This window comes from Bufo gargarizans, chromosome 10 (assembly GCF_014858855.1).
Source record: "Bufo gargarizans isolate SCDJY-AF-19 chromosome 10, ASM1485885v1, whole genome shotgun sequence".
NCBI classification, from domain to species: Eukaryota; Metazoa; Chordata; class Amphibia; order Anura; family Bufonidae; genus Bufo; species Bufo gargarizans.
Genome location: NC_058089.1, coordinates 67,759,276 through 67,784,652, shown reverse-complemented (window position 1 = coordinate 67,784,652; position 25,377 = coordinate 67,759,276). Strand labels below are relative to the sequence as shown.

The 25,377-nt window shown below is 46.5% G+C and overlaps 1 protein-coding gene across 3 annotated transcripts in view; it reads left to right on the top strand.

Moving 5' to 3' along the window:
• LOC122921143 (capping protein, Arp2/3 and myosin-I linker protein 3-like) overlaps positions 1–25,377 on the top strand; it is a 782,130-nt gene that overhangs the window by 316,143 nt on the left and 440,610 nt on the right. The gene's annotated exons all lie outside the window — the stretch shown is intronic.

Genomic DNA, 25,377 nt, shown 5'->3' with positions numbered 1-25,377 from the left:
TCAAGGCCGTAAAACCATACTGGATGCTCGTGATCTCCGGGCCCTTAAACGACACTGCACCACAAACAGGAATGCTACTGTAAAGGAAATTGCAGAATGGGCTCAGGAATACTTCCAGAAACCATTGTCAGTGAACACAATCCACCGTGCCATCCGCCGTTGCCAGCTGAAACTCTACAGTGCAAAGAAGAAGCCATTTCTAAGCAAGATCCACAAGCTCAGGCGTTTTCACTGGGCCAGGGATCATTTAAAATGGAGTGTGGCAAAATGGAAGACTGTTCTGTGGTCAGACGAGTCACAATTCAAAGTTCTTTTTGGAAATCTGGGATGCCATGTCATCCGGACCAAAGAGGACAAGGACAACCCAAGTTGCTATTAACGCTCAGTTCAGAAGCCTGCATCTCTACAGGTATGGGGTTGCATGAGTGCGTGTGGCATGGGCAGCTTGCATGTCTGGAAAGGCACCATCAATGCAGAAAAATATATTCAGGTTCTAGAACAACATATGCTCCCATCCAGACGTCATCTCCTTCAGGGAAGACCCTGCATTTTTCAACAAGATAATGCCAGACCACATTCTGCATTAATCACAACATCATGGCTGCGTAGGAGAAGGATCCGGGTACTGAAATGGCCAGTCTGCAGTCCAGATCTTTCACCTATAGAGAACATTTGGCGCATCATAAAGAGGAAGGTGCAACAAAGAAGGCCCAAGGGGATTGAACAGTTAGAGGCCTGTATTAGACAAGAATGGGAGAGCATTCCTATTTCTAAACTTGAGAAACTGGTCTCCTCGGTCCCCAGACGTCTGTTGAGTGTTGTAAGAAGAAGGGGAGATGCCACACAATGGTGAAAATGGCCTTGTTCCAACGTTTTGGGGATTTGTTGACACCATGAAATTCTGATTCAACATATTTTTCCCTTAAAATTGTACATTTTCTCAGTTTAAACTTTTGTTCCGTGATTTATGTTCTATTCTGAATAAAATATTAGAAGTTGGCACCTCCGCATCATTGCATTCAGTTTTTATTCACGATTTGTATAGTGTCCCAACTTTTTTGGAATCCGGTTTGTGAATCGTAGATGTAATATTGAAATGATGGGGGGGGGGGGGGGGGACCAGAAATGGGGGCAAGGAAGGAAAAAAGGACCAAAAAACAATACTCTGATCAATTTTCAAATTTTGCAGATCTTCAAAAGAGCAGAATCATGTTAAAGGCTTAGAAAAGCTTATTAAAAAATACAAAAAGTACAGCACCAAAGCACCTGATTGTTAAAAGCACATTAGTCACATAAGTTTTCCTAAAACACTGTTATGGCAGTCAGTGTGGAACCACTGTGTCAACCAACAGATTGGACTTTGGTCTACTCCTAAGGCCTAGTTCACATTTTAGAGATTTGATCAGTGATTTCCATCAGTGATTATGAGCCAAAAACAGGTGCAGATCAAAAACACAGAACAGGTGCAGAGCTTTCCAGGCCTAAGGGCATTATACTGAAAGTCCTCTGTTATTTATCCTTTAACTCCTGTATCCTAGATCTGGCCTTCACTGCAGGGGAACCACCAGGGCACTAACTCCTGGAGTAGTCTCTGTATAACAGAAAAGGGTCAATATCCAGGAAATGAGCAGAAGTCAGTACACAGGCAGAGAATTCAATACAGCACACCTAACACGAGGCTAGCGGACTAGGAACTAGAGTTGAGCGAACACCTGGATGTTCGGGTTCGAGAAGTTCGGCCGAACATCCCGGAAATGTTCGGGTTCGGGATCCGAACCCGATCCGAACTTCGTCCCGAACCCGAACCCCATTGAAGTCAATGGGGACCCGAACTTTTCGGCACTAAAACGGCTGTAAAACAGCCCAGGAAAGGGCTAGAGGGCTGCAAAAGGCAGCAACATGTAGGTAAATCCCCTGCAAACAAATGTGGATAGGGAAATTAATTAAAATAAAAATTAAATAAATAAAAATTAACCAAAATCAATTGGAGAGAGGTTCCATAGCAGAGAATCTGGCTTCCCGTCACCCACCACTGGAACAGTCCATTCTCAGATATTTAGGCCCCGGCACCCAGGCAGAGGAGAGAGGTCCCGTAACAGAGAATCTGTCTTCATGTCAGCAGAGAATTAGTCTGCATGTCATAGCAGAGAATGAGGCTTCACGTCAGCCACCACTGCAACAGTCCATTGGCATATATTTAGGCCTAGCACACAGGCAGAGGAGAGAGGTCCCGTAACAGAGAATCTGGCTTCATGTCAGCAGAGAATCAGTCTGCATGTCATAGCAGAGAATGAGGCTTCACGTCAGCCACCACTGCAACAGTCCATTGGCATATATTTAGGCCCAGCACACACACAGGCAGAGGAGAGAGGTCCCGTAACAGAGAATCTGTCTTCATGTCAGCAGAGAATTAGTCTGCATGTCATAGCAGAGAATGAGGCTTCACGTCACCCACCACTGCAACAGTCCATTGGCATATATTTAGGCCTAGCACACAGGCAGAGCAGAGAGGTCCCGTAACAGACAATCTGGCTTCATGACAGCAGAGAATCAGTCTGCATGTCATAGCAGAGAATGAGGCTTCACGTCACCCACCACTGCAACAGTCCATTGGCATATATTTAGGCCTAGCACACAGGCAGAGGAGAGAGGTCCCGTAACAGAGAATCTGTCTTCATGTCAGCAGAGAATCAGTCTGCATGTCATAGCAGAGAATGAGGCTTCACGTCAGCCACCACTGCAACAGTCCATTGGCATATATTTAGGCCCAGCACCCAGGCAGAGGAGGGAGGTCCCGTAACAGAGAATCTGTCTTCATGTCAGCAGAGAATTAGTCTGCATGTCATAGCAGAGAATGAGGCTTCACGTCAGCCACCACTGCAACAGTCCATTGGCATATATTTAGGCCCAGCACACACACAGGCAGAGGAGAGAGGTCCCGTAACAGAGAATCTGGCTTCATGTCAGCAGAGAATCAGTCTGCATGTCATAGCAGAGAATGAGGCTTCACGTCAGCCACCACTGCAACAGTCCATTGGCATATATTTAGGCCCAGCACACACACAGGCAGAGGAGAGAGGTCCCGTAACAGAGAATCTGGCTTCATGTCAGCAGAGAATCAGTCTGCATGTCATAGCAGAGAATGAGGCTTCACGTCAGCCACCACTGCAACAGTCCATTGGCATATATTTAGGCCCAGCACCCAGGCAGAGGAGGGAGGTCCCGTAACAGAGAATCTGTCTTCATGTCAGCAGAGAATTAGTCTGCATGTCATAGCAGAGAATGAGGCTTCACGTCAGCCACCACTGCAACAGTCCATTGGCATATATTTAGGCCCAGCACACACACAGGCAGAGGAGAGAGGTCCCGTAACAGAGAATCTGGCTTCATGTCAGCAGAGAATCAGTCTGCATGTCATAGCAGAGAATGAGGCTTCACGTCAGCCACCACTGCAACAGTCCATTGGCATATATTTAGGCCCAGCACACACACAGGCAGAGGAGAGAGGTCCCGTAACAGAGAATCTGGCTTCATGTCAGCAGAGAATCAGTCTGCATGTCATAGCAGAGAATGAGGCTTCACGTCAGCCACCACTGCAACAGTCCATTGGCATATATTTAGGCCCAGCACACACACAGGCAGAGGAGAGAGGTCCCGTAACAGAGAATCTGGCTTCATGTCAGCAGAGAATCAGTCTGCATGTCATAGCAGAGAATGAGGCTTCACGTCAGCCACCACTGCAACAGTCCATTGGCATATATTTAGGCCCAGCACACACACAGGCAGAGGAGAGAGGTCCCGTAACAGAGAATCTGTCTTCATGTCAGCAGAGAATTAGTCTGCATGTCATAGCAGAGAATGAGGCTTCACGTCACCCACCATTGCAACAGTCCATTGGCATATATTTAGGCCTAGCACACAGGCAGAGCAGAGAGGTCCCGTAACAGACAATCTGGCTTCATGACAGCAGAGAATCAGTCTGCATGTCATAGCAGAGAATGAGGCTTCACGTCACCCACCACTGCAACAGTCCATTGGCATATATTTAGGCCTAGCACACAGGCAGAGCAGAGAGGTCCCGTAACAGACAATCTGGCTTCATGTCAGCAGAGAATCAGTCTGCATGTCATAGCAGAGAATGAGGCTTCACGTCACCCACCACTGCAACAGTCCATTGGCATATATTTAGGCCTAGCACACAGGCAGAGCAGAGAGGTCCCGTAACAGACAATCTGGCTTCATGACAGCAGAGAATCAGTCTGCATGTCATAGCAGAGAATGAGGCTTCACGTCACCCACCACTGCAACAGTCCATTGGCATATATTTAGGCCTAGCACACAGGCAGAGCAGAGAGGTCCCGTAACAGACAATCTGGCTTCATGTCAGCAGAGAATCAGTCTGCATGTCATAGCAGAGAATGAGGCTTCACGTCACCCACCACTGCAACAGTCCATTGGCATATATTTAGGCCTAGCACACAGGCAGAGCAGAGAGGTCCCGTAACAGACAATCTGGCTTCATGACAGCAGAGAATCAGTCTGCATGTCATAGCAGAGAATGAGGCTTCACGTCACCCACCACTGCAACAGTCCATTGGCATATATTTAGGCCTAGCACACAGGCAGAGCAGAGAGGTCCCGTAACAGACAATCTGGCTTCATGTCAGCAGAGAATCAGTCTGCATGTCATAGCAGAGAATGAGGCTTCACGTCACCCACCACTGCAACAGTCCATTGGCATATATTTAGGCCTAGCACACAGGCAGAGCAGAGAGGTCCCGTAACAGACGATCTGGCTTCATGTCAGCAGAGAATCAGTCTGCATGTCATAGCAGAGAATCAGGCTTCACGTCAGCCACCACTGCAACAGTCCATTGTCATAAATTTAGGCCCAGCACCCAGGCAGAGGAGAGAGGTCCCGTAACAGACAATCTGGCTTCATGTCAGCAGAGAATTAGTCTGCATGTCATAGCAGAGAATCAGGCTTCATGTCAGCCACCACTGCAACAGTCCATTGGCATATATTTAGGCCTAGCACACAGGCAGAGGAGAGGTTCATTCAACTTTGGGTAGCATCGCAATATAATGGTAAAATGAAAATAAAAATAGGATTGAATGAGGAAGTGCCCTGGAGTCCAATAATATATGGTTATGGGGAGGTAGTTAATGTCTAATCTGGACAAGGGACGGACAGGTCCTGTGGGATCCATGCCTGGTTCATTTTTATGAACGTCAGCTTGTCCACATTGGCTGTAGACAGGCGGCTGCGTTTGTCTGTAATGACGCCCCCTGCCGTGCTGAATACACGTTCAGACAAAACGCTGGCTGCCGGGCAGGCCAGCACCTCCAAGGCATAAAAGGCTAGCTCTGGCCACGTGGACAATTTAGAGACCCAGAAGTTGAATGGGGCCGAACCATCAGTCAGTACGTGGAGGGGTGTGCACACGTACTGTTCCACCATGTTAGTGAAATGTTGCCTCCTGCTAACACGTTGCGTATCAGGTGGTGGTGCAGTTAGCTGTGGCGTGTTGACAAAAGTTTTCCACATCTCTGCCATGCTAACCCTGCCCTCAGAGGAGCTGGCCGTGACACAGCTGCCTTGGCGACCTCTTGCTCCTCCTCTGCCTTGGCCTTGGGCTTCCACTTGTTCCCCTGTGACATTTGGGAATGCTCTCAGTAGCGCGTCTACCAACGTGCGCTTGTACTCGCGCATCTTCCTATCACGCTCCAGTGCAGGAAGTAAGGTGGGCACATTGTCTTTGTAGCGTGGATCCAGCAGGGTGGCAACCCAGTAGTCCGCACAGGTTAAAATGTGGGCAACTCTGCTGTCGTTGCGCAGGCACTGCAGCATGTAGTCGCTCATGTGTGCCAGGCTGCCCAGGGGTAAGGACAAGCTGTCCTCTGTGGGAGGCGTATCGTCATCGTCCTGCCTTTCCCCCCAGCCACGCACCAGTGATGGACCCGAGCTGCGTTGGGTGCCACCCCGCTGTGACCATGCTTCATCCTCATCCTCCTCCACCTCCTCCTCATCCTCGTCCTCCTCGTCCTCCAGTAGTGGGCCCTGGCTGGCCACATTTGTACCTGGCCTCTGCTGTTGCAAAAAACCTCCCTCTGAGTCACTTCGAAGAGACTGGCCTGAAAGTGCTAAAAATGACCCCTCTTCCTCATCCTCCTCCTCCTCCTCCTGGGCCACCTCCTGTTCCATCATCGCCCTAAGTGTTTTCTCAAGGAGACATAGAAGTGGTATTGTAACGCTGATAACGGTGTCATCGCCACTGGCCATGTTGGTGGAGTACTCGAAACAGCGCAACAGGGCACACAGGTCTCGCATGGAGGCCCAGTCATTGGTGGTGAAGTGGTGCTGTTCTGTAGTGCGACTGACCCGTGCGTGCTGCAGCTGAAACTCCACTATGGCCTGCTGCTGCTCGCACAGTCTGTCCAGCATGTGCAAGGTGGAGTTCCACCTGGTGGGCACGTCGCATATGAGGCGGTGAGCGGGAAGGCCGAAGTTACGCTGTAGCGCAGACAGGCGAGCAGCGGCAGGATGTGAACGCCGGAAGCGCGAACAGACGGCCCGCACTTTATGCAGCAGCTCTGACATGTCGGGGTAGTTGTGAATGAACTTCTGCACCACCAAATTCAGCACATGCGCCAAGCAAGGGATGTGCGTCAAATTGGCTAGTCCCAGAGCTGCAACGAGATTTCGCCCATTATCACACACCACCAGGCCGGGCTTGAGGCTCACCGGCAGCAACCACTCGTCGGTCTGTTGTTCAATACCCCGCCACAACTCCTGTGCGGTGTGGGGCCTGTCCCCCAAACATATGAGTTTCAGAATGGCCTGCTGACTTTTACCCCGGGCTGTGCTGAAGTTGGTGGTGAAGGTGTGTGGCTGACTGGATGAGCAGGTGGAAGAAGAGGAGGAGGAAGCCGAGAAGGAGGAGGTGGCAACAGGAGGCAAAGAATGTTGCCCTGCGATCCTTGGCGGCGGCAGGACGTGCGCCAAACAGCTCTCCGCCTGGGGCCCAGCTGCCACTACATTTACCCAGTGTGCAGTTAGGGAGATATAGCGTCCCTGGCCGTGCTTACTGGTCCACGTATCTGTGGTTAGGTGGACCTTGCTACAGATGGCGTTGCGCAGTGCACACTTGATTTTATCGGATACTTGGTTGTGCAGGGAAGGCACGGCTCTCTTGGAGAAGTAGTGCCGGCTGGGAACAACATACTGTGGGACAGCAAGCGACATGAGCTGTTTGAAGCTGTCTGTGTCCACCAGCCTAAATGACAGCATTTCATAGGCCAGTAGTTTAGAAATGCTGGCATTCAGGGCCAGGGATCGAGGGTGGCTAGGTGGGAATTTACGCTTTCTATCAAATGTTTGTGAGATGGAGAGCTGAACGCTGGCGTGTGACATGGTTGAGACGCTTGGTGACGGAGGTGGTGGTGGTGGTGTTGGTGGTACATCCCCTGTTTGCTGGGCGGCAGGTGCCAACGTTCCTCCAGAGGCGGAGGAAGAGGCCGAGGCGGCAGCAGCAGAATAGGCCGAGGCGGCAGCAGCAGAAGAGGTAGCAGGGGGAGCCTGAGTGACTTCCTTGGTTTTAAGGTGTTTACTCCACTGCAGTTCATGCTTTGCATGCAGGTGCCTGGTCATGCAGGTTGTGCTCAGGTTCAGAACGTTAATGCCTCGCTTCAGGCTCTGATGGCACAGCGTGCAAACCACTCGGGTCTTGTCGTCAGCACATTGTTTGAAGAAGTGCCATGCCAGGGAACTCCTTGAAGCTGCCTTTGGGGTGCTCGGTCCCAGATGGCGGCGGTCAGTAGCAGGCGGAGTCTCTTGGCGGCGGGTGTTCTGCTTTTGCCCACTGCTCCCTCTTTTGCTACGCTGTTGGCTCGGTCTCACCACTGCCTCTTCCTCCGAACTGTGAAAGTCAGTGGCACGACCTTCATTCCATGTGGGGTCTAGGACCTCATCGTCCCCTGCATCGTCTTCCACCCAGTCTTGATCCCTGACCTCCTGTTCAGTCTGCACACTGCAGAAAGACGCAGCAGTTGGCACCTGTGTTTCGTCATCATCAGAGACATGCTGAGGTGGTATTCCCATGTCCTCATCATCAGGAAACATAAGTGGTTGTGCGTCAGTGCATTCTATGTCTTTCACCGCTGGGGAAGGGCTAGGTGGATGCCCTTGGGAAACCCTGCCAGCGGAGTCTTCAAACAGCATAAGAGACTGCTGCATAACTTGAGGCTGAGACAGTTTCCCTGGTATGCATGGGGGTGATGTGACAGACTGATGGGGTTGGTTTTCAGGCGCCATCTGTGCGCTTTCTGCAGAAGACTGGGTGGGAGATAATGTGAACGTGCTGGATCCACTGTCGGCCACCCAATTGACTAATGCCTGTACCTGCTCAGGCCTTACCATCCTTAGAACGGCATTGGGCCCCACCATATATCGCTGTAAATTCTGGCGGCTACTGGGACCTGAGGTAGTTGGTACACTAGGACGTGTGGATGTGGCAGAACGGCCACGTCCTCTCCCAGCACCAGAGGGTCCACTAACACCACCACGACCATGTCCACGTCCGCGTCCCTTACTAGATGTTTTTCTCATTGTTATGGTTCACCACAACAACAAATATATTATTTGGCCCAATGTATTGTATTCAAATTCAGCGGGATATAAATTTGAGGCCTAGTATTTAGGCGCTGGGTGACCGGTATGGATTTAGTGACAGAATTAGACTTGGAAATGCACAGAAGCGTGTGTGTGAAGTTATTCTGAATGACCCAATGTGCACCTTGAATATTATATACCCTTTTTGGGATAGATTTCAAATAGCTCTGATATAGCAGGAACCACTAAATTATGAAATTGCTAAATTGGGAATTGTACTTCAACCCAGAACAAAAAATGTGCTTTGACGGGCACTAAATAACTTTCCCAGCTACAACAGTACAGCGGTAACGAGAGATTTAGAGGGATTTAAATTTGAGGCCTAGTATTTAGGCGCTGGGTGACAGGTATGGGTTTAGTGACAGAATTAGACTTGGAAATACACAGTAGCGGGTGTGTGTGAAGTTATTCTGAATGACCCAATGTGCACCTTCAATATTATATACCCTTTTTGGGATAGATTTCAAATAGCTCTGATATAGCAGGAACCACTAAATTATGAAATTGCTAAATTGGGAATTGTACTTCAACCCAGAACAAAAAATGTGCTTTGACGGACACTAAATATCTTGCCCAGCAACAACAGTACAGCGGTGGGTAACGAGAGATTTAGAGGGATTTAAATTTGAGGCCTAGTATTTAGGCGCTGGGTCACCGGTATGGATTTAGTGACAGAATTAGACTTGGAAATGCACAGAAGCGTGTGTGTGAAGTTATTCTGAATGACCCTATGTGCACCTTCAATATTATATACCCTTTTAGGGATAGATTTCAAATAGCTCTGATATAGCAGAAACCACTAAATTATGAAATTGCTAAATTGGGAATTGTACTTCAACCCAGAACAAAAAATGTGCTTTGACGGACACTAAATATCTTGCCCAGCAACAACAGTACAGCGGTGGGTAACGAGAGATTTAGAGGGATTTAAATTTGAGGCCTAGTATTTAGGCGCTGGGTGACAGGTATGGGTTTAGTGACAGAATTAGACTTGGAAATACACAGTAGCGGGTGTGTGTGAAGTTATTCTGAATGACCCAATGTGCACCTTCAATATTATATACCCTTTTTGGGATAGATTTCAAATAGCTCTGATATAGCAGGAACCACTAAATTATGAAATTGCTAAATTGGGAATTGTACTTCAACCCAGAACAAAAAATGTGCTTTGACGGACACTAAATATCTTGCCCAGCAACAACAGTACAGCGGTGGGTAACGAGAGATTTAGAGGGATTTAAATTTGAGGCCTAGTATTTAGGCGCTGGGTCACCGGTATGGATTTAGTGACAGAATTAGACTTGGAAATGCACAGAAGCGTGTGTGTGAAGTTATTCTGAATGACCCTATGTGCACCTTCAATATTATATACCCTTTTAGGGATAGATTTCAAATAGCTCTGATATAGCAGAAACCACTAAATTATGAAATTGCTAAATTGGGAATTGTACTTCAACCCAGAACAAAAAATGTGCTTTGACGGACACTAAATATCTTGCCCAGCAACAACAGTACAGCGGTGGGTAACGAGAGATTTAGAGGGATTTAAATTTGAGGCCTAGTATTTAGGCGCTGGGTCACCGGTATGGATTTAGTGACAGAATTAGACTTGGAAATGCACAGAAGCGTGTGTGTGAAGTTATTCTGAATGACCCTATGTGCACCTTCAATATTATATACCCTTTTAGGGATAGATTTCAAATAGCTCTGATATAGCAGAAACCACTAAATTATGAAATTGCTAAATTGGGAATTGTACTTCAACCCAGAACAAAAAATGTGCTTTGACGGACACTAAATATCTTGCCCAGCAACAACAGTACAGTGGTGGGTAACGAGAGATTTAGAGGGATTTAAATTTGAGGCCTAGTATTTAGGCGCTGGGTCACCGGTATGGATTTAGTGACAGAATTAGACTTGGAAATGCACAGAAGCGTGTGTGTGAAGTTATTCTGAATGACCCTATGTGCACCTTCAATATTATATACCCTTTTAGGGATAGATTTCAAATAGCTCTGATATAGCAGAAACCACTAAATTATGAAATTGCTAAATTGGGAATTGTACTTCAACCCAGAACAAAAAATGTGCTTTGACGGACACTAAATATCTTGCCCAGCAACAACAGTACAGCGGTGGGTAACGAGAGATTTAGAGGGATTTAAATTTGAGGCCTAGTATTTAGGCGCTGGGTGACAGGTATGGGTTTAGTGACAGAATTAGACTTGGAAATACACAGTAGCGGGTGTGTGTGAAGTTATTCTGAATGACCCAATGTGCACCTTCAATATTATATACCCTTTTTGGGATAGATTTCAAATAGCTCTGATATAGCAGGAACCACTAAATTATGAAATTGCTAAATTGGGAATTGTATTTCAACCCAGAACAAGAAATGTGCTTGAACGGACACTAAATAACTCGCCCAGCTACAGCACTAGGGACAGATTTAGCTGGATATAAATTTGAGGCCTAGTATTTAGGCGCTGGGTGACCGGTATGGATTTAGTGACAGAATTAGACTGGGATATGGCCAAAAAATGAACAGACTATTGCTGGTTAAATGCACTTGGTGTGACAGCTTCACCCTGATGTAGGCTTTAGCCAAAAAACAACCACACCATTGAGGGTTAAATGCACTTGGTGACAGGCGCAGCTTGCCCCTGATTTTGTATATGGCCAAAAAATGAACAGACTATTGCTGGTTAAATGCACTTGGTGTGACAGCTTCACCCTGATGTAGGCTTTAGCCAAAAAACAACCACACCATTGAGGGTTAAATGCACTTGGTGACAGGCGCAGCTTGCCCCTGATTTTGTATATGGCCAAAAAATGAACAGACTATTGCTGGTTAAATGCACTTGGTGTGACAGCTTCACCCTGATGTAGGCTTTAGCCAAAAAACAACCACACCATTGAGGGTTAAATGCACTTGGTGACAGGCGCAGCTTGCCCCTGATTTTGTATATGGCCAAAAAATGAACAGACTATTGCTGGTTAAATGCACTTGGTGTGACAGCTTCACCCTGATGTAGGCTTTAGCCAAAAAACAACCACACCATTGAGGGTTAAATGCACTTGGTGACAGGCGCAGCTTGCCCCTGATTTTGTATATGGCCAAAAAATGAACAGACTATTGCTGGTTAAATGCACTTGGTGTGACAGCTTCACCCTGATGTAGGCTTTAGCCAAAAAACAACCACACCATTGAGGGTTAAATGCACTTGGTGACAGGCGCAGCTTGCCCCTGATTTTGTATATGGCCAAAAAATGAACAGACTATTGCTGGTTAAATGCACTTGGTGTGACAGCTTCACCCTGATGTAGGCTTTAGCCAAAAAACAACCACACCATTGAGGGTTAAATGCACTTGGTGACAGGCGCAGCTTGCCCCTGATTTTGTATATGGCCAAAAAATGAACAGACTATTGCTGGTTAAATGCACTTGGTGTGACAGCTTCACCCTGATGTAGGCTTTAGCCAAAAAACAACCACACCATTGAGGGTTAAATGCACTTGGTCGCAGCTTGTGCTGGCGCACCACAAGACACAAAATGGCCGCCGATCACCCCAGAAAAATGAGACTGACAAACGGTCTGTGCAGCCTAAAAACAGTGAGCAATTGAGGATCAGCAGCTCAATGATCCACAGCTGCAGATCGATCAGTTAATCAAGTCCTTTGGAGGAGTTAATCTGCCTAATCTCGCCCTACTGTCGCAGCCGCAACCTCTCCCTACGCTAATCAGAGCAGAGTGACGGGCGGCGCTATGTGACTCCAGCTTAAATAGAGGCTGGGTCACATGGTGCTCTGGCCAATCACAGCCATGCCAATAGTAGGCATGGCTGTGATGGCCTCTTGGGGCAAGTAGTATGACGCTTGTTGATTGGCTGCTTTGCAGCCTTTCAAAAAGCGCCAAGAAAGCGTCACAAAAGCGCGAAGAAAGCGACGAACACCGAACCCGAACCCGGACTTTTACGAAAATGTCCGGGTTCGGGTCCGTGTCACGGACACCCCAAAATTCGGTACGAACCCGAACTATACAGTTCGAGTTCGCTCATCCCTACTAGGAACCTATTGCTGTGGCACCATGCCACAGGGGAAGGAGCCTAAAGTGCCCCAAGGTGTGGATTAGGGCATGCACTGGCCCTTTAAGAGTTGGAGAGAGAGTGTGTGCACCGCACAGGCAGAGGAGGGACAGCCAGCAAGCAGGTTGCAGCCTGTATGGAGGGACAGAGCAGTCCTAGTGGCCAAACCCACCGGGAAGAGGAAAGAAGCGGGAGGTGGGTCCATGTCACCTTCCCATGATATAACTATGAAATAACTGTGGTACTCTTCAAAGTGACCTTATGACTCATCCCTTTCTGATGGGAGTTGATATGCACATATTTGTGTCATTGTTTATTATTTTTAGTAAATTTATTTTCATTTGGTAAAGACTAACTAACTTTAGTTTGCTCTATACTCCCTGATTAGGGCGTTCAGGAGGTTCCAGATACGGGATCGTCCCTATCTGGGCGGCCATTCTGTTCTAGGCAGGGCAGAACATAGATAGTCATCTCTAGGGACAGTCCTCCAAATATCGTTCATCATACAAATCCCTGTGTCTGCTACAAGAGTCATTTTCTTTTGTTTCTTGTTTTTTTCTGTTTTGTGTATTGGTTCATTAGGGGTACTTTATGTGTTTTTTACTTTTTATATTAATAAAGGCTAAGTTTTATAGGATGGTTATCTGTGATTATACTTTGCCTCATTAGATCATCACAAATTATACTACCCTCTGACGGGTTACAGTCTGTACTGGGAGCTCTTTTTTTCACCTTTAAAGGTGAGCATAGCAGGTGATCCACTGTAGAAATCACCTCCACTGTTGCCAGAGTTTTAAAAATTCATGGTGAGTCTTAATTTCTCATCTGGCCATCTCTTCCATATTTAATCAGCCTTTTCCAGCCAAAGGTTGATGAGCGATGATTCTCTACTAAGCCATTTAATGAGAATAAGGATGCCTGGATGCTGAACAAACTGGGTGGGGAGCTTATGCCTAAAGGTAGGCCAGAAGGAGTGTGGAAGCCACAATAATACAGATTCAGGGGTCAGTTTAAGTTAAGTGGAGCAGAAGATATTAAAGGGAACCTGTCATCAACTTTATGCTGCTCATACTAAAGGCAGCATAAAGTAGAGGCAGGTCAGTTGATTTCAGTGGTCTGTCATTTATAATTTAAAAGTAAGTGGTTGCCGAGAACCATTGCAGACTTGGCCTGGAAAAGAATTATGTCCACCTGAGAAGAGTCATGGTTATTCAAGAAATCCTGCTGTCCCTGTGTCACGCTTTGGTGTGAGAGGGAAACGCCACAGGTCTGAGAACTAGGGAAGGAAAATGGACACCTCCTAGTGAAAACCCTTACCAAAATTCTGACTGACTACAAGTATGAACAGACCCTAAAGGTAGGTGAGTTCATACGCAGGAATACCTAGAGTCCTATCAAGCCCTATAGGACCCTGTTACTTATGGCAGGGAAGAGACTACCTGTTCCTCCAAAAGGAAGGACGAATAGGAGTCTCTTTCAGGCCTAATACAAACAATAGGGAAATGCAACACACAGAACCCAAACAAAATACAAAAGGGAAAGAAAAGACTTAACTTCAAAAGAGCAATGGAAGCACCAGGAACTCAGCCGAGATCCAACCACAATCTATCCAAAGGTCCAAACAGAAGCTAAAAAACCGCAAAGCATTGTGGGAGAAACAACTATAAATATAGAAGGTTAAATGACCGTAATAGCCACCACCTAGGGAAAGAAGGTGTGGCAAACACCAGAAACAACACAGACGTAATTTGATCCAAACGGAAAACATGTCAGATCAAACCACATGTTGCCAGTCTCACCGATCTGCCACCTGTTGCGGGAACATCTGTGACACACTGCCCACCTGCTGATGACTGACAGTCTTCTACCTAGTTTTCTCCCTTTGTCTCTAGGAGAGAACTGCCAACCATCAGCAGATTGGCGGGGAGAGCAGGAGATTATGAATAACCATGACTCTTCTCAAGTAGATTTGACTCTTTTCAAGGCCTGGGCTGTAATGATTATAAAGCTGCTTCTCGGCAACTACTTACTATTGGCTAATGAGCGACACATCGCTGAAATCAGCATTTCTGTCACTTGTCACTATTCACTAATGAGGACAGCATAAATTTGATAACAGGTTTCCTTTAATTGTATCCTCTTTGTCTGGCCAATAGTCATGAATGGCCACGAAAAAAACTAAATTATGACCCAATGTTTAACATTTTCGAAACACCCCGCCAACATATATCCGAGAAACTCAAACCCATCTGCTTCATTCTTTGGGGTGTCTTATAGAGATGTGTTCAAAATAATAGCAGTCAGACATCACTAAGCTGATCAATCACTGTTTTTGGTAGAAATTATATGTCACGAGAAGGGGAATAGGGAAGTTGCAAACTGACTCCAGTCACTCCTCTGTCCCTGCCTACTTGCACTTACCCGTCCTAGGCAACGGAGTGCAACTGGGCGGTGATCTCTAGCCTGCATAAGTGTGCAAACAAACAGACAAACAAAGAGAGGTCGAACTAGCAATGTCAAAACCAGGAGGAGCAAGAATAACACAGGGAGCGAGCGAGGACAGGTCAAAGTCAAGCCAAAGTCAAATACCAGGAGATGCAAAAGTACATTAGAAGCAAGCAAGAGACGAAGTCAAGTAACAAGCCGAAATTCCGAAACCGAGTAAAATGCCAATTGAGTATTAAGGAGGTATAGAACCTTAATCACAAACAACCTGTGGCCAGCAGGCTGCCTGCTTAAATAGGGGAGAGAAGGAGTCATGTGACGCAGCCAGCTTTTCTAAAACGCACAGGAGTTTTTCACGAATTGATATAGCTTTCACAAATAATAGAGGTTCACTTGATATTGAAGGAGCTAGATATGGTCAACGTGGAATTTGGGATCATAACCCAATTATAATATACACAAAAATATACACAATTTTTTGGGGGGCGGATGAATGTTAGTTTAGGATGGATAAACATGATGGGTATACACGATAAGATAATGAAAAAGATAAGTGAATATTTTGAGATAAACGATGGATCAGCAGAAGATAAAATGGTATGGGAAGCTGCAAAGGCCTACATTAGAGGGATTATTATAAAATACACAATAATCTATAAGAAAGGGTTAAGAAAAAAAAATCCCAGGCTGCTTTCACACTAGCGTTCGCTGGTCCGCTCGTGAGCTCCGTTTGAAGGAGCTCACGAGCGGACCCGAACGCAGCCGTCCAGCCCTGATGCAGTCTGAATGGAGCGGATCCGCTCAGACTGCATCAGTCTGGCGGCGTTCAGCCTCCGCTCCGCTCGCCTCCGCACGGACAGGCGGACAGCTGAACGCTGCTTGCAGCGTTCGGGTGTCCGCCTGGCCGTGCGGAGGCGTGCGGATCCGTGCGGATCCGTCCAGACTTTCAATGTAAGTCAATGGGGACGGATCCGTTTGAAGATGCCACAATGTGGCTCAATCTTCAAGCGGATCCGTCCCCCATTGACTTTACATTGAAAGTCTGGACGGATCCGTACTAGGCTATTTTCACACTTAGCTGTTCTATGCTAAAAATAATGCAGACGGATCCGTTCTGAACGGAGCCTCCGTCTGCATTATTATGAGCGGATCCGTTCAGAACGGATCCGCCCGAACGCTAGTGTGAAAGTAGCCTAAGAACAACAGGCAGAAAAATATGAAAACATATATACTGAAAATCCAACAGAGCAAAACTATAGTGAGTGGATAAATAGGGTCTCTACATTGGAAGATGAATTGTATTTATCTGCAGAACAACAAAAAGAATTACGTGAGGGATAATTATATTAACGCTCACATACCTGATAAGAAGTTAGCGGCCCTGGTGGCAGCCCAGATTTAAAAAAAATAACTACATCCACTGGTAGTGGACAAATCAGGAAATAAAATGGTTGAACAAGCGGCTAAATTGGATGTGTTTAAGGAACATCTCTGAGATATATATAGTAGTAAGATAAATAAGAACTTGGTGCAAATACAACAGTTCCTAGACAAAATTAAGATGACTATGTTGACTTCAGACCAAAGGGAAAGTCTGGAAACCCCCTTAAACTCCTTGTAGGTAGAAAATATATTATCAAACATTACTAAGAACAAGACTCCAGAATTAGATGGCATCCCGTTTGAAGTATATGCCCAATATAAGGGAATACTTATTCGCAAATTAATGGCAATGTGGGATGCTTCGAGAAAATCAGAAAAACTGCCAGACACTCTGAGAGAAACCTTGATCACGCTTATTCTAAAACCTGGGAAAGATCCAATTTTTCCGGAATCATACCGTCCCATTTCATTGATTAATACTGACAACAAATTACTAGCAAAGACGTTAGCGTTTAGGCTTAGGAGGGTGGTCCCGGTGTTGGTCCATGAGGATCAGACAGGATTCATGCCGGGTAAAACACAACAGATAATATTCTGAGATGCTTTGTGAACACCCAACTTGAACCCACAAACTGTGGCGAACAACTGATTATAACGATAGATGCATCAAAGGCCTTTGATACTATAGAATGGCCATATTTAATCACAACAATTAAGAAAATGGGCTTTGGAGACAATTTTGTCTTGTGGATTAAGCTATTATACAACAAAATATCAGCAAGGGTGATAGTGAATGGAGAATATTCCGGGAATATACATATGGGTAGAGGGGTCAGACAGGGCTGCTCCCTCTCTCCTCTGCCATTCGCCATTGCTATGGAACCGTTAGCGGATATGATTAGGCAAGATGCAGAAATTGTGGGTTTCAGGTTTGGTGATCATGAGGAATAATTTTCTCTATGCAGATGATATTATGCTGTTTGTGGGATCCCATGGATCACTTACTAGGATCTTTACGATCTTTGATTACTATAGCAAATATGTCGGACTTAATATAAATTAGTCTAAATCGGCCTGCATTCCGATTGATCATCTGAAAGATTTAATACCGGGGCTACTTGAAATAAAGATGAGAGATGAACCCGTTAAGTATCTAGGAGTTCAAATAACCTCAAATCCTAAGGACTATGTCCAAATGAATGTGATCCCTAAAATACAGGAAATTAAGAAAAAAATTAGATGCATGGAAAAGACTTTGTCTCAATGGCAGGTCATATTTCATTGGTGAAAATGTGCTTATTGCCTTCTCTGAATTATATCCTATGGAATACGCCTGTTATAATTCCTAAAAAGTTTTTCAAAACAATAGCTAATCTTTTGTCGGATTTAATATGGAGAGGGAAAAAAACAAGGATAAGATCACAAATATTACAGATTCACGAGAAGGAGGGTGGATTATCAGTTCCGGATTTGGAACTATATTTTCTCTCTGGCCATATCAAAAATATGATAATATGGAGCAATTCACAAAGATACAAAACTATGTTAATAGGGATCAATAAAAAGCTGGATAAATGCAAAATTTTCCAAGTAGTCGAAGCTGGTATTCTGGCACAACAGCAAGTGAGCAAAATACCGATATATGAGCTGATGGCTAATGTCTGGAAGGAAACGAAAAAACGTATACATCTTATAGAATTAAGAACTTAAAATCTGGTGGAAAAATTGAATTTTTAAATTGGGCCAGGTATGGAAAGAGGGAGATATAAGAGCATACCAATATCTAAAAAATGAATATGAATTAGGGAGTAAGGACTTGAACCTTTACTATCTACAATTGAAGCAAGCATTAAGAATAACATTGGGAAAAGGAACACAAATTGCTGTCCTCCCACAATCTTTGGATAAAATGTTTAAATTAAAGCCAGGGAGGAAATTAGTTTCTAAAATATATGGAAGCCTTTTATATAAAAAAAAACTAAGGGAAAAGCAGTAACTAAAGAACTCAAGGGGCAGTAGACTAAATAAAACTTTACTTTTAATACATCAGGAGATAAAAAAGCCCCTACTAGACAAACAACGATTAAGACGTGCCCGGTGGGTATTAAACACCGAACAAAAATGTCACTGGTAAAACAGGCAGGAAGGGGGTAATTGACGGGCGGCGGAAACGTAGACAGAGACCACTAGCCCTAGTACCTCCCTGCTTGACCTGTGACACCCTATAAGTATCCGAGTGACGGGGTCCAAAAAACCCCGCAAGGGGTGGCCCAGACAGGAACTCTGATCCTAAATAAAAATACCCTGGTAAAGCCCTATTAGAACAGTGCCAGAAAAAATAGGAGGAGTTCCCACTTTGGGATACTGAAGGGTACAAGTGAACACAATACAAAAAAGAAAAAAAGGGTATAACATCACCTGGATGTCTAGAAGTCAGAGTGGGTGCATACCTATATAGTCCCGACGCGTTTCTTCAGTTTAGAGCCCCAAGATTCTTCAGGGGACACGGGGCTGCGTGTTCATGTAAGTCAGATCTTGACTACGCCTATGGACAAAGACATGTACATCTAAAAATATGTCACTATAGCAATAGTCAGATAGACAGAAGGTGAACCTCCCCCATTGTCTGTGTCAGATCAAGGAGAGGTATAGAACTTACTTCGTTTGCGGCTGCGGTCGAGAGTGGCTGTAAGCGCACTATGTAGCAAGACCCAGTGTGGTGGTGTCTGCTGGAGTTGTGACCGGCACTGGTGGGGTGAAAAACGCCGCATTATAAGGCTAGAGGGCCAGGTGGAGCGCATCAGTCTGAACTAATGGACTTCCGGCATGTGTGCTCCTTGATGACGCTACTGTATGGCTTCCTGAGGTCGCGATCACGTGGGCGGAAGTGACGTTTCCGCGCCTGCGCCTCTCTCATGCGTTCCATGGAGCTTGTGTGGAGCGCACGGCCGGCGCCATATTCAGACGTCATCCGGCCGCGCCGCACAACCCATGCACGTGTCAGAGATGCGGTCACATGATCGAGGCCAAGCCTCGGTCACACGGGCGCAGTGATTCCTCTTTATGGCCAGACTGCTGTGCATATCCACGATAGTGCAGTCGGCCATTTCTACAGTAAGACAAAGTATCCTGTCTTATTATCTCCTACACTAAGCAGGGTACTTATAAATTAAGCTAGAAAAATGGATGATTCCCCATTTAGCCAAATGTGGGAACCTACACCCATCCCAGCTATGGAAGGTGAGGGGGGGGGGGGAATCAATAAGGGGCGGGGGGAGAGACGCATTGCTCGCTGGTCCAGATGCGACCCCAGCATTTCCCTAAATATCCTCCGCCTCCTCACGCGTAATTGACAATTGTGTCAAGATCACGCGTGTACAAGACCAAAGAAAGAGGTTAAAAGTAAGAATAAGTGGCCACAGGGCCCACACAGAAAAATGGAGTAAATTACAGAAAGCAGCTGAAGTTCAACTGTTCATTAAGTCCATTGGGGGCTACTGTATTCAGTGTATATGTCCACCAACACTCCCTTTGGAGGATGGACCTGTTCCAGTCCCCCCCACGGGTCGGTTTGGCAACATGTTCGATTCCCATAAAACTAATCGATGTTATGCGTCCCTCATGGACCGTCTGCACATGACGCGCTACGGGGGTGTCCCTGTTGTTGCGAATATCGCCTTGGTGCTCCCCCATGCGTTTCCGCAGCTCCCTGACTGTCTTGCCTACATAACGCAGGCCGCACACACATGTGATCAGATAGATCACACCCGTAGTGCGGCAGTTCAGGAAGCTTTTAATGTGGTAGATGGTGTCCTTGGGTTCACCAATGAAAGTTTTCCCCTGTGTCAGGTGTACACAGAAGCTGCAACGGCCACATCTATAGCAACCCGTCAGGGATCTGTCTAACCACGTCTGTTGCTTGCTCGCCGTGGTGAAGTGGCTGTGCACCAATCTATCTCTCAGATTGTTACCCCTCCTAAAAGTGAGGGAAACTGAGGGATCCAGAACTTCAGCCAGGTCTGGGTCCATAAGTAATGTGTCCCAGTGGCGTGTCAATATACCTCTCACCTGTGACGCAGCCGCGTCAAAAGTACCTACCACCCGGACAGTACTCTGAGACCCGCGCTCTCTAGTCTTTGCTGGATGGAGAAGTGCAGTTCGTGCACGAGTCCTGGTTCTCTCATAGGCCAGTCTGAGGGTCCTATCCGGATACCCCCTCTCCTGGAACCTAGATCTGAGGTCGCGGGCCTGATGTTTAAAATCCGCGTCCTCAGAGCAATTGCGCTTGAGTCTCAGGTACTGTCCGGTGGGTATCCCTCTCTTAAGTGGGACAGGATGACAGCTGTCCCACCTAAGGAGGGAGTTCGTAGAAGTAGGTTTCCTATAGATGGATGTGTTGAGGCCGCCCTTGTCGTTCCTCCTGATGACTACATCCAGAAACGGAAGGCAGTCCTTCACAATGACCGATGTGAACCTAAGGTTGAAATTATTGATGTTCAGTTCACTGATCAATTTGTTAAAATCGCTCTCTGGTCCGCTCCACAACAGAAAAATATCGTCAATGTAGCGAGACCAGAGAGCGATATGACCCGTGAACCACCTTGGCGGATCACTGAACACCACCGATTCTTCCCACCAGCCCAGGAGCAGGTTGGCGTAAGATGGGGCACATGAACTGCCCATCGCTGTGCCCCTGAGCTGGTGGTAGACGCGGCCATCGAACATGAAGACATTGTTAGACAACACGAATTCCAGGAGCTCCAAGGTAAAGCCGTTGTGTTGAGAAAATTGTTGCCCCCTTGTACTCAAATAGTGACTGGAGGCCTCCAACCCTCGTCCATGTGGGATCGATGAGTAGAGGGCCTCCACGTCAATGGAGGCTAGGAACCAGTGCGGTTCTATACAAATGTCCTCAAGTTTCCCTAGCAAATCGCCAGTGTCTCTCACATAGGATGGCAGGGCCACCACAAAAGGACGCAGTACCCTATCGACGTATATCCCACAGTTCTGTGATATACTGCCGATGCCCGAGACAATCGGGCGGCCTTTCATAGGTGTTGTTTCTTTATGCACTTTTGGCAAACAGTAAAAGGTCGCCATAATCGGGTAGAGGGGGTACAGGAAGTCGTATTCCTCGTCACTAATGAGATGGATGTCTTTGGCCCTTGTCAAGATCTTTTTCAGGGTTCCTCGCAAGCTGTCAATAGGACTGCTTCGAAGGATCTCATATCCCGTCCCGTCTGACAAGATGGACAGACACATGTCACGATATGCGGACGTATCCATTATGACAGTGTTACCCCCCTTGTCAGACGGTTTGATAACAATGTTATTGTCATCCTCAAGGTCCCTGATGGCCTTTCTCTCTTTTTTGTTACAGTTGAACCTCAACGGAACTGGCTGTATATTGGCAAGCTCTGCAATAGTGTGTTGGAGGAACACGTCCACGCAGGACACTTCCCCCATGGGGGGCATTTTTACGCTTTTGTTTTTAAGAGATGTGAATGGACCCAGACCTTCAGCGTTCGGAGAAGGTTGATCAAGATTAAATAATATACGAACGTCTTTTAGAATTTCTACGGGGACACCAAGTTCGCGGCTTTCCCTTTTATCTCTCAATTTGTGGAACTTATGCCATCTCAGTCTGCGGGCAAATAGATTTAAGTCCCTAGTCCACCGAAATATGTCGAACTTGTTGGTGGGGACGAATGAAAGTCCACGTCCCAACAGACTGAGTTCGGTCGGGGAAAGAGTGCGGGAAGAAAGGTTTATAATTCGTTTATCTAGCAGGGCCTGGTCTACCCTACTTATTTCTCGATGTTCTTGCTCCTTAGGGGATAATGTGACCCCTGGTCTAAAAAAGGAACAGAAGAACCCGATGCAGCTGTATTTGGAGTTTGGGAGGAATATTGTGGGCCTTGTCGTGCCCGATTACCCCGTCCCCTGGACCTATATGCACCCCGTCCACGTCCCCTGCCCTTCGGGTTTCTCTCTTTCTCTGTATCGGAGAGTTCTGTATCCGTGGAGGAGATGTCTGTGTTCTGTGACGTGGGTGGGTTGGTTAGAAATTGGTAAGCTTTATTATCTCGGAAGTCCTGGGAGTCTCTGCTAAACTGTCGGTGTTTGCGGTCTTTTAGATGAAATTGATACCGCTCCACCGTATTCTGCAGCTGGACCTCTTTAGCAGAGAACTCCGGTTCCGATTGGAATTTCTTTGTGATGTCAATCTGTTCTTTTAATCCCGCCTCCGCCCGCTCCAGAACCACTCTCTCTTCATTCACCAACAGTTGCATAAACCGTAGAGAACTGGCAGTGGCCTCCTTTTCCCACTTTTTTAAGAACTCTGGGTTCCTAATGCGGTGTGCAGGGGATAGGGTGATACGAAGTCCTCTGGGCACTATCCCCTGTTTGATATAGTGCTCCAAGCCCTGCACCTCCCACCAGGAACTTATATGTTCTTTGTATAGTCTAGTGAGTTCCGAGAAGGCGCCATTGAGGGTAGGAGTGTACTTTTTTTGTATAAACAGTTGTTCAGAGAACACCAAACTGGCCTCTGAAACCCACACGTTTCTGTCTAAGCCTGTGGTCAGAAATCCCGACATGCCTCAAAGTAACAAATTCAATAAATGGTGGTCTTAACAGGAGGGGCTATCAAAGCCTCCCTGGTATACTGCTCAAAAATGCAAACAAAAGAACTCAAGGGGCAGTAGACTAAATAAAACTTTACTTTTAATACATCAGGAGATAAAAAAGCCCCTACTAGACAAACAACGATTAAGACGTGCCCGGTGGGTATTAAACACCGAACAAAAATGTCACTGGTAAAACAGGCAGGAAGGGGGTAATTGACGGGCGGCGGAAACGTAGACAGAGACCACTAGCCCTAGTACCTCCCTGCTTGACCTGTGACACCCTATAAGTATCCGAGTGACGGGGTCCAAAAAACCCCGCAAGGGGTGGCCCAGACAGGAACTCTGATCCTAAATAAAAATACCCTGGTAAAGCCCTATTAGAACAGTGCCAGAAAAAATAGGAGGAGTTCCCACTTTGGGATACTGAAGGGTACAAGTGAACACAATACAAAAAAGAAAAAAAGGGTATAACACCACCTGGATGTCTAGAAGTCAGAGTGGGTGCATACCTATATAGTCCCGACGCGTTTCTTCAGTTTAGAGCCCCAAGATTCTTCAGGGGACACGGGGCTGCGTGTTCATGTAAGTCAGATCTTGACTACGCCTATGGACAAAGACATGTACATCTAAAAATATGTCACTATAGCAATAGTCAGATAGACAGAAGGTGAACCTCCCCCATTGTCTGTGTCAGATCAAGGAGAGGTATAGAACTTACTTCGTTTGCGGCTGCGGTCGAGAGTGGCTGTAAGCGCACTATGTAGCAAGACCCAGTGTGGTGGTGTCTGCTGGAGTTGTGACCGGCACTGGTGGGGTGAAAAACGCCGCATTATAAGGCTAGAGGGCCAGGTGGAGCGCATCAGTCGGAACTAATGGACTTCCGGCATGTGCGCTCCTTGATGACGCTACTGTATGGCTTCCTGAGGTCGCGATCACGTGGGCGGAAGTGACGTTTCCGCGCCTGCACCTCTCTCATGCGTTCCATGGAGCTTGTGTGGAGCGCACGGCCGGCGCCATATTCAGACGTCATCCGGCCGCGCCGCACAACCCATGCACGTGTCAGAGATGCGGTCACATGATCGAGGCCAAGCCTCGGTCACACGGGCGCAGTGATTCCTCTTTATGGCCAGACTGCTGTGCATATCCACGATAGTGCAGTCGGCCATTTCTACAGTAAGACAAAGTATCCTGTCTTATTATCTCCTACACTAAGCAGGGTACTTATAAATTAAGCTAGAAAAATGGATGATTCCCCATTTAGCCAAATGTGGGAACCTACACCCATCCCAGCTATGGAAGGTGAGGGGGGGGGGAATCAATAAGGGGCGGGGGGAGAGACGCATTGCTCGCTGGTCCAGATGCGACCCCAGCATTTCCCTAAATATCCTCCGCCTCCTCACGCGTAATTGACAATTGTGTCAAGATCACGCGTGTACAAGACCAAAAAAGCAGTAACTACTTTAAGGTATAAATGGCAAGATGTTCTTAGTACCCAACCCGAGGTATTCTGGAAATTGGCTATACAAGCAAAGAGTGGAGTATCAAAGAACTGCTCCCATAGAATCACTCAACTTAATATATTATATTGTCTATACTATTCTCCCAAGATTCTGATGAAATGTTATAAATCTAAAGAATTTAGTTGTCAGAGGTGCGGGAGAGTAGGTGTAGACGATGTTCATATACTCTGGATGTGTACAGGGGCTCATGAATTCTGGGAGAAGGTAATTGAAAAACTAGAGTATCACTCATTCAGAATCCCTGGGTGCCTTGAAATATGTATTTTGGGGGTAATGGATAAAATAATGATACATGACCATCGAGATAAAGCATCTAAACTCCTATTTTAGGCCAGGAAATGCATTGTTAAACATTGGGGAGATAGTGCTGCGCCTACGGTCAAGGAGTGGGAAAATTTTACCCGAATTTCGCTTGCTAGAGAGAAATTTCACCTGGTAACTAAGAAGAAAAAATCTATTTTTGCTAGACTGTGGCAGGAATGGTTAAAATAGCTGCTACTTGTGGGGACGCTGGTTCTGTAGGCCCTGGGGGGGGGAGATGGGGAGAGAGGAGGAGGGGGATTTCCCCCCTTTTTTTTCTCACCAGAGGGAAAACATGTAGTGTGTGGAGGGAGGGAAAGGGAATGTAAATGATATGTAT